This window comes from Octodon degus, unplaced genomic scaffold (assembly GCF_000260255.1).
Source record: "Octodon degus isolate 3935 unplaced genomic scaffold, OctDeg1.0 scaffold00032, whole genome shotgun sequence".
NCBI classification, from domain to species: Eukaryota; Metazoa; Chordata; class Mammalia; order Rodentia; family Octodontidae; genus Octodon; species Octodon degus.
In genome coordinates, this window is record NW_004524608.1 from 257,687 (window position 1) to 270,296 (window position 12,610).

The 12,610-nt window shown below is 38.2% G+C and overlaps 4 pseudogenes; all 4 read left to right on the forward strand.

The window, feature by feature from the left end:
• The first annotated feature begins 5,712 nt into the window (after window positions 1-5,712).
• Window positions 5,713-6,071, forward strand: LOC101562684 (annotated as a pseudogene).
• Window positions 6,072-6,617: 546 nt separating this feature from the next.
• Window positions 6,618-7,498, forward strand: LOC101563093 (annotated as a pseudogene).
• Window positions 7,499-7,588: 90 nt separating this feature from the next.
• On the forward strand, window positions 7,589-10,429 carry LOC101563496 (annotated as a pseudogene).
• Window positions 10,430-12,288: 1,859 nt separating this feature from the next.
• Window positions 12,289-12,610, forward strand: part of LOC101577410 — a 1,978-nt pseudogene continuing 1,656 nt past the window's right edge.

Below are 12,610 nucleotides of genomic sequence, written 5' to 3' on the forward strand. Positions count from 1 at the left end.
GCTCTTTGTTATTTCCTATATGCTACTTTGGGAGGTATTAAAATATTTCAAGTTTGTATAACTAGAAAATCTTACTTTTAGTTTTCAAAGGTATGTTTGCTAAGTATAAAATTCAAAGAGCACAGATCTTTTATTTCAGTCCTTTAATTAATCTAGTTTCTTATACCCTTGGTCCTTTTTTTTCTTTCTAATGTGGAATAAGATGCTATTTAATTTTGTTCTTCCATAACTAATATTTTTACGTATATGCTTCAATGATTTTTCTTTACAAGAAGTTTTGGACAATTTCATTTTTGTGCATCTTGGTATGATTTTATTTAAATGTCTTTGAAAAAAGTTCATTTTTCTTGGAAATCTGGTATTGTAAGTTGAACTAAATTCAGAAATTTTAAATCTTAAAAAAAAATGCTTGAAACTATTGTTTGAAGCAAGGTACAATTCCCCTATGATCAATGCTATCACTATGTATATATAAAATGTACCAATAAAAAAATTCAAGGAAAAACTAAATAAATTAAATAAAATAAAATAGAGCACATGCTAGTCCATAGATTATGCTTAAGTAATGCAAGAAAATTGAAATTATCCCATGCATATTATCTGATCATAGTGCAATGAAGCTGGAAGTTAACAATGAAAGAAACTGCAAAAACCCTATAAACACATGGAAATTAAATAACACCCCCCCTTGACAATTAATGGGTCACAGGTGAAATTAAACAATATCTACAACCCAACCAAACTCAAACACAACCTACTGGAATATGTGGGACTCAAGAAACACAGTTCTCAGGGTGAGATTTATAGCAGTGAACTCACACGTAAGGAAAATAAAAATTATAACAAATAAATACCCTAATGCTGCTCCTCAAACTTCTAGCAAAAGAAGAGCAAACCAAGCCCAAAGCCCATAGACGGGAGAAACTTATAAAGATTAGAGCAAATACTAATGCAACTGAGACAAAGAAAACAATACAAAGCATTAATGAATCAAGGAGTTGATTCTTTGAAAGATTAAACAAAATTGATGAAGCCCTAGCCAACTTTATCATTTTTTGAATGGAAAAAGAAAAGAAAAAACTCAAATACAAGCAATAAGGAATGAAAAGGTTACTGCAAAGTCTGTGGACATTTAGAAGATCAGCAGTACCTACTCTGAAAATCTTTACTCTTATAGGATGCAAAATACAGAAGAAATGGGCAGATTCCTAGATAAGTACAAATTACCAAAACCGAATCAAGAAAATATAAAAACTCTCAGTAACTTAGCATAAGTCAATAAAATTGAAAATGTAATTAAAAACTCACCAAAAAAGAAAATCCCAGGTCCTGACGTATGCACAGCTGAATTCTACAAGAAATTTAGAGAAGATTTAATCCCAATACTCCTCAAACCCTTCAATGAAATTGAAAAGAAAGCAATTCTCTTTATTTTATTCTGGAGGCAAGTATTACTCTGATACCAAAACTGGAGAAAACTCCAACCAAAAATAGAGAAGTGTAGACCAGTCTCCCTAATGAACATAGATGCAAAAATCCTCAATAAAATACTAGAAAGTAGAATGCAGCAAATCATCAGGAAGATGATACACCATGGCCAGCTGAGATTCATCCCAGGGATGCAGGGATAATTCAACATACATAAATATATAAATGTAACACACCATATCAACCCAAAACAAAAAACTCATAACCATCTCAATAGATGTAGAAAAAGCTTTTGACAAAGTCCAACACTCATCCATGACAAAAACCCTACAGAAAATTAGAATAGATGGACTATGCTTCAATCTGATGAAAGCCATCTGTGACAAACCAACAATAGACATCATACTAAATGGAGAAAAACTAAAAACTTTTAATCTAAAGTCAGACACAAGACAAAAATGTCCACTATCTACACTCCTGTTCAATACACTTCTGGAAACATTAGCTAGAGCCCTTAGACAAGAGAGAGAAATAAAAGGAATAAGAATGGAAAGAAAGAAGCTAAACTAAAATTGTTTGCAGATGACATTGTACTCTACATGGAAGACCCAAAAAGCTCCACCAAAAGATTCCTAGAATCAATAAGCAAATTCAGTAGCATAGCAGGATACAAAGTCAACACCAAAAAATCAATAGCAATCCTCTACACATACAACAAATTCACTGAGGGAGAAATTAAAGAAACATCTTTCACAATATCATCCAAAAAATGAAATACTTAGGAATCAATCTAACAAAGGAAATAAAAGATCTATGTAATGAATATTGCAATACTCTGAAAGAGATTGAAAAGGATTTCAGAAAATGGAAAGATATTCCCTGCTCTTGGGTAAGAAGAACCAACATTATGAAAATGGCAATACTCCCAAAATTGTTACACAGATTTAATGCAATCCCTATTAAAATCCCATCAGGATGCCTTGCAGTTCTAGAGAAAGTATTCCTAAAATTCATCTGGAACCAGACGTAACCTAAATAGCAAAGGCAATCATGGCCCATAAGGCAAAGCAGCAAGCATTATAATCCCTGACTTGAAATTATACTACTGCAACACTCTCTTTCAAAATGATTTAAAAAAAAAAGCCCTACAGAAACTCCCTTTTCTGAGCCCTGAACAGTGACTTCTGCTGCATCTATCCAGTAAGCAGCTTCAATTGCATCTATCCAGCCCATGTTGCTCTCATTCTGGTCATCTGGTAGGAAGAGTACAGGAGAATACCTAGGTGTGGTACATGTGCCAAAAGTCTAGCAAGGCCACACACACCTATAATTGGCATACCATCCTTGATCTGGTCTTACCCAACCTATAGCACCCAAGAATTTGACAGATAAGCCAGATCCCTGGATCTTGTCTTTGTCCATGGCCCACCCCCATGCTAGCAAAGCTTCCTTCAGATTGTGCATGTGGCATTTAAGTCCACAAGACAATCAGAGGATAACATAATATCATTAATACAAAACAGTGACACTGAGTGTGGCTTGGACAGCTGACCATGTTCTGGGACACCAGCACATGACACAAAGTCAGACCATGCAGATAGCCTTTTGGCAACAGCTGGAAGGTCCCTTGCCTGTCCTCCCAGGTGAAGACAAATTGGTCCTGGCTGTCAGATGCAACAGCAGTGAAGAAGAAGGCACTGGCCAAATCCACAACATGCTGGTATTGATCCAGCATCAGGGTGAGATGATCCATCAAGTTTGCAACATTGGAGGCACTACTTCTTGCAAAAAGGAGTCACTTTAACCAGTTCCCAGTAATCCATGGTCACTCTTCATATTCCATGGGGCTTACGTATGTGTCATACTGGGGAGTTGAAAAAGCTCTATGCAGGGCATAACACTCCTGATTTTTCCAATGTCAAAACAGTCTGTCCTATCTCTCCATAGTCTCCAGGTAGCCGGTACTGATTCACATACATAACCCATAAGTTAGTAGTGCATATACCATACAGCAGTGTGTGTATCCTCAGACTATGATTTTTTTTCTACATAAATTCAAAACCAGAATTCTCCCTACATGGTGTCTAGCCAAGCACCAGTCAGTATGCCCCCCAGCATGTATTCAGCAACTAGGGAAACATACACATCATACAGGCATGGGGCAAGGTACCGGATATCTTAAGTCAACTAGGTCTTCTGGACCATGGTGTATTGACCACCTTACACTTTTATGAATGAAGTACATCCTGTAAAACAGGATTGCTTTATATTAATATTGACTTGGCTCTAGTATCCACCTATACTAGCACACATTTCTAATTTAGGGGGAGGACCAGTAAATAATAAATTCCACATGTGTATCTAGTCTCCAAAAACCCCAAGACCCAGGTTCCTTAGCCTGCCTCCTAATCAGGGTAAAAGTAGGCCAGTGTCACTTCTTGCTTTACTGAGACTGCTTTGACCACAGCTCAACAGCTGGTGTTGCTGCTCATAGAATAAATGTCTCCACAGAGTCAGCAGCACATCCAAAAGCTGCCCATTTTCCTTATCTGCAGCTGGGATGACAGCCAGCAGGTCCACCCAGATCTAGAGCCAACCAACCTTCAGCGGCCCCACAACCTGTCCTTGGGGAATGGCCCTCATTGTCCAAAGCCCTCTTCTTTTCCCTTGCTGGTACTATTTATTCAGGTCTCACCTTACCTTGGCACTTCACTTCCACATCCCCCAGCCTGACCAAGGCATCCACAGCACCATGGATCAGGCAATCTATAAAGGGAGCTAGGAATACCACTGACCCAAACATGCCAGTTGGCCCCCTTGCCAGGATTACTTCTTTCCTGTGTGCCATCTGCAGTTCCTCATCTGAGCCACAGTACTGCAGTGAGAGCATCATTTGCCACATGCCATTTCACACAGCACAGTTATCAAGTCTAGATAGGTTGGTCACTTAGTCACTTGCTCTGTCAGGCCTCCAGGATTCTCCCAAACCAGGCAAGCCACTGCCATCAACCAATTTGTCACAGTCTGATTACCTGCTTCTGGAAACAGTTCCCAAAAAGAGAATACCACCCACGCTTTACAACATGAGCTCCACAGCAACCATCCATTCATTGATTATGGCCCTCCTCTATCTGCTGCAGCTGGTCTACTTGCTCACAAGGCCATCTGCCTCTTGATTTATTTACCCAGTGGAAGAGACTGAAGAACAGCCAAGTCATCCACCCTACTGTTGTACAATGAGGGGGAGGAACTTTTGCATCATTTCTAAGGCTTGCAAGACACCCCCCGGTTCCAAATGAACTGTTTCCCAATCCTTCAGGGATTTTCAACCTGCCAAGAAGGTGGCTACAGGCAGCTATAGTGGGGCAAGGGTCACTTATCAGCCATTCCCAGGGCTCTCCCTCACTTTTGGGTGTTGTTTTCAAAACCACCTTGGACCACTCACCTTGACACCCTTCCAACTACACCAGTTGTAGGCCTGCTCAGGGGACCCAAGGAAGATTTTCACAGCTGAGGTCCCCAGGTTAAAAACCACACATGTACAGCAATTAACCACTAGGAAGAATGTATGCAATGTGTTAATTATTGAAACTGTCCTACCAATTTAGTTTGAAACTGTCTCATTGCTATTTGTTTCTCAATAAAATTATGGAAAATAAAATAAAATGGGCAAAAATAAAAATAAAAATAAAAACCACACATGTCCAAGACATCAGCAACAACAGCAGGCAGCATGGAGCAGAGCAAATCACAAGACTGCAACAAAAATAATAAAAAAATGTAGGAGTTCTCAGAAGATGCTAATAAAAACCTAGATGAGCTAAACAAAATGGCATAAAATACAAATTACCAAATAGTTAGAGTGTGAAACGTTTCAACCAGAAATACAGGAGATTAAAAATCATATTAAAAGTACAGACAGTTTTGCTGAATTCAAGCACCTATAATATTTAGATGCCAACAGAATACCCATCTGACAGGACTGAACTGGAGAGGGGGGATACAAAGGAAGGACCATTTTGTATCTGTATATGCAGAATAGTTAGGATAGATGTACGGCTGCTTTCGCTTGGTTCAGTGAGAGGAAGGATTTGTGGTAATAGTGTTTGGACGGGATGCCCTTGCTTCTTGGATGACCACTGAGAAGACAACAATGTGCAATGTATTAATTATTGAAAATGTCCTATTAATCAGCTTGGAAAATGTCTCATTGATATTTGCTTCTCAATAAAATTAAAATTAAAATTGAAAAAAAAATTTTAAAGTACAGACAGTTTCATCAAGATGGTGCTGCTGAAGAGCAAGCAGTTCCTGACAGAACTGACCAGGCTCTTCCAGAAGTGCTGGAAGTCAGGAGTGTGTTCATTACCCTGAAGAAATATGATGGTAGAACCACATCCATCCCAAAGAAAGGCTCTGTGGAGGGCTTTGAGCATGCAGATAACAAATGTCTGTTGAGAGCTATGGATAGGGAAAAGGAAATCAGTACTGTGGTGAGCTCTAAAGAAGTGAGTAAGCTTCAGATGGCCTATTCATGCCTGCTGAGGGCTAACATGGACAGGCTAAAGAAGAAAGACAAGAAGAAGAGTAAGAAGGCCAAAACACCACTATTGTGGGCTCTGGATTCTCTGCTCTTACCATAATCAACAGATTGCTGTTTTTCCTTTTGGCCACAAAGCTAGATTTCTGGCTTCCCTGTAGCAACAATTTTCATGTGAGATGAGGGTCATTTTGGAGAGAAAAAGGTTATAGTGTACAAGGTAGTTGTGGTAAGACACTAGTTTAGATCTGTGCTGCATGGTCATGTTCTTAGTTTTCAAAGGCCTCTGTAGCCATTTCCCTGAAGAGCAATGTATCATTAAATATTTGTTTCCCAAAATAAAAGTACAGACAGAAAAATTGACCAATATGAGGACAAAATTTCAAAACTAAAAAACAATTTTGCCTCAGGGATGGCAATACAGAGCAGCTGGGCATCATCTCCGGGTTGCAGTTCAAGCTCAACTCAGTGGCTTCTCCAAAGACTGTTGAAACTACAATAGCTGGAGGAGAATCCAGTGGGACAGTAAAAGAAACCAAGAACAGTCTTCTTAGGCTCACAAGAATGGAGTCCACTTACAAGCAAATATATGGAAGGTACCAGAAAGCATTTGGAATTTATGAAATTAAGTACAGGCTAATACCTGCCTTGGCTGCGGGAAGAAAACTAGAAGATGGAGAGACTTGAAAATGCACTTAAAGAGGCCAAAGAAAGAATTTCAAATTTGAAAAGAAAGCAGATAGTCATTCTGAGATTGAGACCAGGCAGAGAGGAAGACAGAAAAGAGAATGAAGAGGACAAAGACACAAAGACTGTTGGAAGTGAGGTGGAATTTTGAACCTTCAGGAAATGGCTATTTAAGGAGCTTCAAGAGGTTCATACAAACCTCGGTGAAGCTGAGCTAATGAAGAGACTTCAAGAACAGTGTCATCCCCTTGAAAGGAAAGACTCTGCAGTCCCATCAGAGCCTACTGAAAATCTACAGCCCATTTATAAGTTAAAACTCCAAGTGGAGAGCATGAAATTAGAAACCTAAACAGAACAAGATAAAACAGAATACAAGTCCAACTTCGCTACTGTGCGGTCAATGTACAACAAGCTTCTTGAAGAACATAATACTGTATTGAAAAAAATGAAGGACTAACAAGGAAAGAACCAGGAAAGGTAGATAAGGTGGTGTTGTAGGAACTAAATGAAAAACTGGAGCTGGCAAAGAAGGTGCAGACCTCTGAGCAGCTCCAGGTGAATGAAATGAAGCAGACCATCACCAAGCATGTGGAGGACTGAGGAACCAGGGGTGTCCTCAGGGAACAGATGAAGGTGTGCTGCTCTAACTTGCATGCTGAGAGAGCAGCAAGAGAGAAGATTCATGAAGAAGAACAACTGGCAATTTTGCTGAAAGAGAATGATGCTTTTGAAGATGAAGAAAGTAGGCATTTGTACTGCAGAAAATGCAGAGCTGGCATGGGGTGAGAAGTAATGACCCTGAGCATAGGGCATATTCAAAGAAGAGCTGATGATAGGAACTGATACCAACAGCAACCCCAGAGTAGTCTAGTTTGTGTTTGCCCCAAGCATGAGCGAGTTCTGCCTGATATAGAGACCTTACAGATTCATGCAATGGGCTGCATCATTGAAGTGTTGATGTGTCATCTTCCCAAACTGTTAGTAAATGTCAGCTCTTTTTTCTCCTGCCATGCCCCCAAATGAGGAAATAAGCAACAAGAAAATAATGCAATGACAGAAAGAAGTCAATCTCTCAGCAATAACTCTTGATGTAAATGGTTTCAATTCCCCAATCAAAAGATACAGTTTAGCAGAATAGATCAAGAAATGAAACCTAACAATATGCATTATACAAGAAACACATTTTTTTAAAAACTCAGATTAAAAATCAAAGGGTGGAAAAAATATTCTTTGCAAAGGGAGCCCCGAAAAAAAAGGAAATGTTATTTGAATTTCTGACAAAGTGGACTTCAAGTCAAGACTGACCAGAAGATACAAGGAAGGTCACTAATATTGGGTACCAGAACAATTCACCAGAAATACATAAGTTACATATATGAACCAAACACTATCCAACCCAGCTTTGTAAAACACTAACGGACATGAAAAAACAGAAAAACATTAATACAATTGCAATGAAGGACCACAACACAACACTGTCAGAAGTGGACAGATCAACTAGACAAAAAGAAATCAACAAATAAATAACAGAATTGTGAAAAATCTCCTGAGGGTACTTGACTGACCTTATCAGATACAAAAGTTACATTTCTTGTTATATAGGTCTTGCTTTATCTTGGTCTTAATCATCCAGCAGAAAAGTATAAAAACAAGGTATATAAAATAAAGCCATTTTAATATGATGAGCTGTAAAAGGCTCAAGTCAATAACTTCTGAGGATAGCCCACTACTATTATAGACTGCTGGACTGTGTTGGATTGTTTTGCTGAATTCATGCACCTATAGTATTTAGATGCCAGTAGAATATCCACCTCTGACAAGACTAAACAAAAAAAGGGAAAACAAAGAATATTTTGTATTTGTATATACAAAATAGTTAGGATAGATATACAGCTACTTTCTCTTAATTCAATGAGAAGAAAGAGGTGTACTAATAGTGTTTGGACAGGATATCCTGTCTGCTTCTTATACCATTGATAACCACTAAGAAGATAACAATGTACAATGTATTGATTATTGCAACTGTCCTATTAATCAGCTTTGGAACTATTTCATTCACATTTGTTTCTCAATAAAATAAAATAAAATAATTGAGAAAAATCTTTGAATAAATAGACTTCATAGGTATGTACAGTATTCTGTTCTACCTAACAGCAATGGAATACACATTCTTCACAGATGCATAGGGGACTTTCCCCAGTATAGACCACATACTAGTCCATGAAGTTTGCTAATGTAAATCCAAAAGAATCAAAATTATCCCTTGCATATTTTTGGATCACAGTACAATGAAACTAGAAACCAATAACAAAAGACACCACTGAAATTATACAAACACATGGAAATTAAATAATATCGTCTTGAATAGTCAATGGGTCACAGATGAAATTGAAGAAGAAAGTAAACAATCTGTACAATCAAACAATAATGCCAGTACAGCATACTTCATTCAATCTATGGGACCAATGAAAGAAGACCTGAGAGAGAAGTTTGTAGCAATAAATCCCCTCATCAGAAAAGCAAAGAGAGATCAAATAAACAACCTAATAAAGCACTTCAAGTTCTTAATAAAAATATGAACATTCCAAACCAAAATCTTGTACAAGGAAGTAAGTTATAAAACTTAGAGCAGAAATTGAGACTAAAACAGTGAAAGTAATAAAGAGAAGGGTTGGGTTTTGTTTGTTTTTTGTTTTATTTTTCTTTAGAAATGTTAATCAAAATAGATAAACCCTTAAACAAACCTAGCAGAATAAGGACAGGAAACAACATAAGTCCATTCAATTAGAAATAACAAAATGAAATCACAGCCAATTCTGCTTAAATCCAGACAATTATTGGTAACTACTTTGAGAAGCTGTACTCTAATAACATGGAAAAATAAAAAGAAATATATTGGACAAGCACTTCCAGGCAGGCAAGAGGACTGTGACCATGCAAGATTCACATGTGACTGTGAGGGGAAAAGCTGAAAAAAGAAGATGAAGATAGTGGCCAGGGCTGTGGCCTCAGAGCTGGACGATGAAGTCCGAGAGGCTTCAGACAGTGGAGGTTCTGGAGTTAGCCATGGGCTGTCTGATGAGAAGCAGTAGAAGCAGACAATGAGGAGGATGCTGAACCCTGGGACAAAGAAAAAGAAAATGCTGCTGACTCCAGTGCCGGGACAAATGCAGGCTGGGCAGATGCCATGGCTAAAATCCTTAGCAAGAAAACACCTAAGAGCAAGCGCATCATTCTCATCAAAAACAAAAAGCTGAAAAAGGAAAAGAAGAGGCTGAAGCAAGAATGACTGGAGGAGAGAAAACAGCTGGATGAGAAACGAGTGTGGGAAATGATGTGTAGAGCCAAGGCAGATGCTGTCCAGGACAAAAACGCAGAGAGGAATCTTCAGAGAATTGCAACAAGCAGTGTGGTGCAGTTATTCAGCGCTGTTCAGAAACATCAGAAGAACATGGTTGAGAAGGTTAGAGATGCCGGAGGCTCTTTAACAAAGCTGGCTGAGTTGGTATTAAGTGTTTCCAAGAGAGATTTCGTCAGTGTTCCCAGAGAATTGGATGGAACTACAAATGAGAAAAGTTCATTGGAAAAGGACCCAAAAGCCAAACAGACTGAAGTGAAATTAGCAGAGCGCCTAGGTTGGAGCATTCCATGGGAGGATTTTATGCTGGGCACCTCCATGAAGGACTGGGACAAGGACAACAATGGCCCAGATGGCAGCAGCGTGAGGCCTGCAGGTGACTGAGGCCTACAGCAATGATGCTGTGGAAAAGGTGGAGTGGAAGAACTGTGAGGATCTGCGAGCCAGAGAATGGCTGGCTTTGGTATGCCCTCTTTTCATGCAAATTTTCTCTAATTAAGGTATTTTCAGCCCTCATATAATTGTTTTTCCTCCAGATACTTGTAAAAAGAAATATTGTTGCTTAACCAGTAGGATTTCCATTTTGCTAGTGTCCTGGCATGTGACACATCTTGGCCATAGACATCAGTGTGGTTTTCATATTACTAAGAATTAAAATGAATTATTTGAAAATATTTTTCTGCCTTCCAGCTCAGAGATGTATATGTCTATAGTTAGTTGAAATAATTGGTATCATTGTATCTGTTTGATTTGGTAAACTGTTGAGTAAACCTATGTAGTAAAGTTTTAAATTATAGTATTTCTGATTTTGGGTGTTGATTTTAATTTTTGATTAACTGGTAAATCTGTCTTAGGATACTATTTTATACTGTACTAAGTGATACAATGACTGATGATTCATTTTAACTATGAGGTTATTTCTGCATGGGGAATTAGAATTTAAGACTCTTTTTCTCTGAAATAATTGCTTAAATCCTCTTTCTGGGCAGTTAACCCAGGGAAATGATGCAATCAGCAAACATTCTGCATCAGAAATTGCACCTAATTTGCATCAGAATTTTCATCTAATCTGCATCAGAAATTGCATCTAATTTTAAACTTGTTTTCATATTGCTGCCTTAAAAGTTATTAAGTTGGATGTCCATTTAGTATTCAGTTGTTAAACAAAAAGAGAAGAGAACTGAGACTGTTTAGTATTGTGCCAAAGCATGTGGGAAACTCTGCCCAAGAGGTGAAGTTTATACAAGGAATTATTTGGTGCATGTAATCTGCTCCTGATTGAAAACACTCTGTCCCTTTCCCCACTCTCCATCCCGGCACCCATCGTAGCTCTCGCATCTGCTGCACACTGACAGGAACCCTTCCCCTTAAATGATGTGCTGGGGCAGACATGTTCATATTTCCAGTCCATCTGAGTATCACAAGTATTATATGACTGAAGTTAAATCAACCCATAGCCTGGTATTTGTTATCATAAAGGATGCTGTATACTCAAAATATCAAGTGGTTAAAACAGCAAGCCTTGAAATGCATTTTGTACTTATCCTAACTCTTGAACATTAGTATCTTATTAAACTACAGAACCACCATCTTGGCATTTTAATATAAATAAATGTGAACAAATATTCCTCATTCGCACAGGAATGTATTACCATGTTAAATATCCTGATACAACTTCACATAGATAAATATTTCAATGTATGTTAACACGTGCTATCTTTGAATCATATAGTTTTACAAAATTTTGCAATAGTGAAGATGATTAAACAACTTGTTGGCAAAAAAAAGAAAGTTATCAATTCTTACAAACATATGAACCACCAAAGTTAAACAAAGAAGTTATAAAAGTCTTGAATAATTCAATATCAGTCAGTGAAATTGATGAATACAGAAACTACCAACTAAAAAAAGGCCCAGATTCCATCAGATTCACTGCCAAATTCTACAAAAACTTTAGAGATCTAATGCTACAACTCCTCAAACTCTTCAATGAAACTGAAAGGGAAGGTTTCATTGAAGAGTTATTCAAGAGGAACCAAGGTTATTCTTGAGAAACCATTACTCTGACTTCAAAACTAGGAAATGACTCAACTAAAAAGAGAACTATAGGTTAATGACTTTAATGAATATAGATGCAAAAATCTTCAATAAGATATTTGCAAACAAAATATAGCAAATCACCTCCAGCCACGTTGCTGGTGCCTGAGGAGCCTGCTCAACCTTGCTTTTCCTTTCCCAGTGGAGGCCCAGGGGACCTGAACGCGAAGTGGGGACCATGCTCTAATGCAAGCTGATGGCACTCAACTACCACAACCCTGCCAGCTTCAACTGCAAAGATGAAACAGAATTTATAAACTTTATTGTTTGGTTTGAAGACCATAAAATCAGACACTACAAGATTGAAGACAGAGATATTTTAAGAAACATCCCCAGAAGCGACTGGCCCAAGTTCTTTGAAAAGTATCTCCAAGATGTTGACTGCCCTTTCAAGATTCAGCATCCGATGGGAGTGCCTGTCATTGTGGTATTTTGAATATGGGCGGCTTGTCATGACATGCCATTTACTGCTAAGATGTCTCTAGGGTAGATGGATGTTC